The sequence below is a fragment of the Heterodontus francisci genome, unplaced genomic scaffold (assembly GCF_036365525.1).
Source record: "Heterodontus francisci isolate sHetFra1 unplaced genomic scaffold, sHetFra1.hap1 HAP1_SCAFFOLD_1316, whole genome shotgun sequence".
Lineage (NCBI taxonomy): Eukaryota > Metazoa > Chordata > Chondrichthyes > Heterodontiformes > Heterodontidae > Heterodontus > Heterodontus francisci.
The window spans coordinates 50,001-55,000 of NW_027140188.1; positions in this window are offsets into that span (position 1 = coordinate 50,001).

The window sequence follows — 5,000 nt, forward strand, 5'->3', positions numbered from 1 at the left end:
TGCCGCCGGACGTCCGGCCGCATTCGCTCGGTCTGCGCGGCCGGCGGTAGCCGGGGGCGAGGGGCATCGGGCGGTGGCGGAACCAGGCCGGCCCGACCGCTGGGGGCCGCCCGGGCGACGTTTGAATCTGTCGGGTCGGACCGCCGAATCCCGCGGGATTTCGGGATCGAATCTGCGGGTGGAATCGGCACCTCGTCCCGCTGTCCGGTTCCCCCCCCCCCGTCGACTGCAACGGGTTTCCGAGGCCCGTCGGTCAGGCGCGGTTCGCTCCGCAATCCGCCGGCCGATCGGCACCGGGCGGGGCTCTACGGAAAGAGGGGACCCTCCCGCGTCGAGTGCCGGCGCACCGACCCCGCAGGCTGACCGGGAAGGTGAAGACTCACCCCGCTGAATGCCCGGCCCCGGCTACCCTCCGGCTCCGGGGCCATAACTTCGGGGAGGGAGGTCCGATCCCCGCGCGGTCGACGGCAGGCGGTAGGGCTCGGAGGGGCGCGGCCTGGTCCGCGAGTGCCCCGGCGCCGCCCCTCTGCCCGTCCGAGGGACAGTAGGAAATGGCCATACCGCTTTCCGGCCGATTGCCGCCGGACGTCCGGCCGCATTCCCTCGGTCGGCGCGGTCGGCGGTAGCCGGGGGCGAGGGGCATCGGGCGGTGGCGGAACCAGGCCGGCCCGACCGCTGGGGGCCGCCCGGGCGACGTTTGAATCTGTCGGGTCGGACCGCCGAATCCCGCGGGATTTCGGGATCGAATCTGCGGGTGGAATCGGCACCTCGTCCCGCTGTCCGGTTCCCCCCCGTCGACTGCAACGGGTTTCCGAGGCCCGTCGGTCAGGCGCGGTTCGCTCCGCAATCCGCCGGCCGATCGGCACCGGGCGGGGCTCTACGGAAAGAGGGGACCCTCCCGCGTCGAGTGCCGGCGCACCGACCCCGCAGGCTGACCGGGAAGGTGAAGACTCACCCCGCTGAATGCCCGGCCCCGGGAACCCTCCGGCGCCGGGGCCATAACTTCGGGGAGGAAGGTCCGAGCTCCGCGCGGTCGACGGCAGGTGAAAGGGGCCGGTGCGCCGCGGAAGGCGACAGCAGTCCCGTCAGGCTGCACCTCTGCTCGGGCGAACGGCGTCAGGAAAAGGGGAGAGCACTTCCCCACCGATAGCTCCGGAACGCCCGGACCCATTGGCCCGCGGCACCGGTGGCTGCTAGAGGGGCTCCGGCGCCGTCAGCCGGGGTACGTCCCAGGCCGGCCGGACGGCGGGCAGCCGGAGGCAACGGCCTGGAACGGAGCCAGACTTGAGTCGTTCCGTGCCGTGGGCAAAAAGGCAGGGCTGCGGGTCAGCGCAGTTTGGCAAACCTAGCCGCAAGTGCGGGAAGGGCGGAGGAGCACACGGACGCCGCCTTCCCAAACTGAGCCCAAAGTGCCCAGGCATGCCCCCTTGATCTCGCCTAATCAGTGAGCCCAAAATAATTTCAGAGTGTGGAAACCTGATCCAAAAAGGTCGAAAAGAACGGCCAGAGATCAAGTCCGAAAGGGGAAATCAGTAACAAGCAAGCAGAGTAATCATTAACCAAAAAGCGCAAAATTATGTTAAAAGTGTGAAATCATTAACCAAAAAGTCGAAAATAATGTCCAGAGACCAAGTCCGAAAGTACAAATAATTAACCAGTAAGCAGAGTCATCATTAACCAAAAATCGCAAAAGTAAGTAAAAAGTATGAAATCATTAACCAAAAATCGCAAAAGTAAGTAAAAAGTGTGAAATCATTAACCAAAAACTCGAAAATAATGTGCAGAGACTAAGTCCGAAAGGGCAAATGGTTAACCAGTAAGCAGAGTCATCATTAACCAAAAATCGCAAAAGTAAGTAAAAAGTGTGAAATCATTAACCAAAAATCGCAAAAGTAAGTAAAAAGTGTGAAATCATTAACCAAAAACTCGAAAATAATCTCCAGAGACTAAGTCCGAAAGGGCAAATGGTTAACCAGTAAGCAGAGTAATCATTAACCAAAAAGGGCAAAAGTAAGTAAAAAGTATGAAATCATTAACCAAAAAGCACAAAATTAAGTTAAAAGTGTGAAATCATTAACCAAAATGTCGAAAACAATGTCCAGAGACTAAGTCCGAAAGGGCAAATGGTTAACCAGTAAGCAGAGTAATCATTAACCAAAAGGCGCAAAAGTAAGTAAAAAGTATGAAATCATTAACCAAAAAGCGCAAAAATATGTTAAAAGTGTGAAATCATTAACCAAAAAGTCGAAAATAATGTGCAGAGACTAAGTCCGAAAGGGCAAATGGTTAACCAGTAAGCAGAGTAATCATTAACCAAAAGGCGCAAAAGTAAGTAAAAAGTATGAAATCAGTAACCAAAAAGCGCAAAAATATGTTAAAAGTGTGAAATCATTAACCAAAAACTCGAAAATAATGTGCAGAGACTAAGTCCGAAAGGGCAAATAATTAACCAGTAAGCAGAGTAATCATTAACCAAAAATCGCAAAAGTAAGTAAAAAGTGTGAAATCATTAACCAAAAACTCGAAAATAATGTCCAGAGACCAAGTCCGAAAGGGCAAATGGTTAACCAGTAAGCAGAGTAATCATTAACCAAAAAGGGCAAAAGTAAGTAAAAAGTATGAAATCATTAACCAAAAAGCACAAAATTAAGTTAAAAGTGTGAAATCATTAACCAAAAAGTCGAAAATAATCTCCAGAGACTAAGTGCGAAAGGGCAAATGGTTAACCAGTAAGCAGAGTCATCATTAACCAAAAATCGCAAAAGTAAGTAAAAAGTGTGAAATCATTAACCAAAAACCCGAAAATAATGTCCAGAGACTAAGTCCAAAAGGGCAAATGGTTAACCAGTAAGCAGAGTAATCATTAACCAAAAATCGCAAAAGTAAGTAAAAAGTGTGAAATCATTAACCAAAAACTCGAAAATAATCTCCAGAGACTAAGTCCGAAAGGGCAAATGGTTAACCAGTAAGCAGAGTAATCATTAACCAAAAATCGCAAAAGTAAGTAAAAAGTGTGAAATCATTAACCAAAAACTCGAAAATAATCTCCAGAGACTAAGTCCGAAAGGGCAAATGGTTAACCAGTAAGCAGAGTAATCATTAACCAAAAATCGCAAAAGTAAGTAAAAAGTGTGAAATCATTAACCAAAAACTCGAAAATAATGTCCAGAGACTAAGTCCGAAAGGGCAAATGGTTAACCAGTAAGCAGAGTAATCATTAACCAAAAGGCGCAAAAGTAAGTAAAAAGTATGAAATCAGTAACCAAAAAGCGCAAAAATATGTTAAAAGTGTGAAATCATTAACCAAAAACTCGAAAATAATGTCCAGAGACTAAGTCCGAAAGGGCAAATGGTTAACCAGTAAGCAGAGTAATCAGTAACCAAAAAGGGCAAAAGTAAGTAAAAAGTGTGAAATCATTAACCAAAAACCCAAAAATAATGTCCAGAGACTAAGTCCGAAAGGGCAAATGGTTAACCAGTAAGCAGAGTAATCATTAACCAAAAATCGCAAAAGTAAGTAAAAAGTATGAAATCATTAACCAAAAAGCACAAAATTAAGTTAAAAGTGTGAAATCATTAACCAAAATGTCGAAAACAATGTCCAGAGACTAAGTCCGAAAGGGCAAATGGTTAACCAGTAAGCAGAGTAATCATTAACCAAAAATCGCAAAATTAAGTTAAAAGTGTGAAATCATTAACCAAAATGTCGAAAACAATGTCCAGAGACTAAGTCCGAAAGGGCAAATGGTTAACCAGTAAGCAGAGTAATCATTAACCAAAAATCGCAAAAGTAAGTAAAAAGTGTGAAATCATTAACCAAAAACTCGAAAATAATGTCCAGAGACTAAGTCCGAAAGGGCAAATGGTTAACCAGTAAGCAGAGTAATCATTAACCAAAAGGCGCAAAAGTAAGTAAAAAGTATGAAATCATTAACCAAAAAGCGCAAAAATATGTTAAAAGTGTGAAATCATTAACCAAAAAGTCGAAAATAATGTGCAGAGACTAAGTCCGAAAGGGCAAATGGTTAACCAGTAAGCAGAGTAATCATTAACCAAAAAGCGCAAAAATATGTTAAAAGTGTGAAATCATTAACCAAAAACTCGAAAATAATGTCCAGAGACTAAGTCCGAAAGGGCAAATAATTAACCAGTAAGCAGAGTAATCATTAACCAAAAAGCGCAAAAGTAAGTAAAAAGTGTGAAATCATTAACCAAAAAGTCGAAAATAATGCCCAGAGACTAAGTCCGAAAGGGCAAATGGTTAACCAGAAAATCCGTCGAATAATGTCCAGAGACTAAGTCCGAAAGGGCAAATGGTTAACCAGTGGAAGGGCGATCAAGCGGAAAAATTTGCCCCGGTTACCCGGGATGGAGTTCCAGAGGTCCGGCCAGAGTTGTCAAATTCGTCCCGCTGATCGGACGCTTGTCATTCGGGTGGCTGGGGGTTGGCGGGGTATCTGCACAGTAGTAGGAGGTGGCAAGTCGGGACTTGGACGTTTATTCCAAGAGTCCACCCGAGCCTCCAGGTCTGCAGAGACCGACCCTAGCTGCCGCCCAACCGACTTTTAAGCCTTTTTCGGATGGGGATTTTTTCCCATTTTCGTCCATTTTTCGGGTTTTCTGTCGGGCTTAATAGGCGGCAGCCTGACCCCCGGCCGAGGCGGGGGGCGCACTCTCCCTTGCGTAAGGGTCCGGATTTGCCCCGGAAAGTGCCCCCGACGGCCTCCCGACCCGGGTGCCTGCAGGGCGGGGGGAAAGGGTAGTCCCAGCCGCAGGAAATCATTAACCAAAAGACTTAGCCGTCGGGGCAGAGGCTAAGACCCGGGCTGGTGAAATCATTAACCAAAAGGAATGCACCCTTTTCCGAAAGTGCAGGCCGAAATAAGGCGAGCCTTGGGCCGGGAAGGCCAAAACCCCCAACTCATGGAAGTGTATGGGGTCGGACTCGGCGACTTTCCCGGGCCCCGAGTTGACCTTTCCCCACGGGGGCGGTCAAGTTG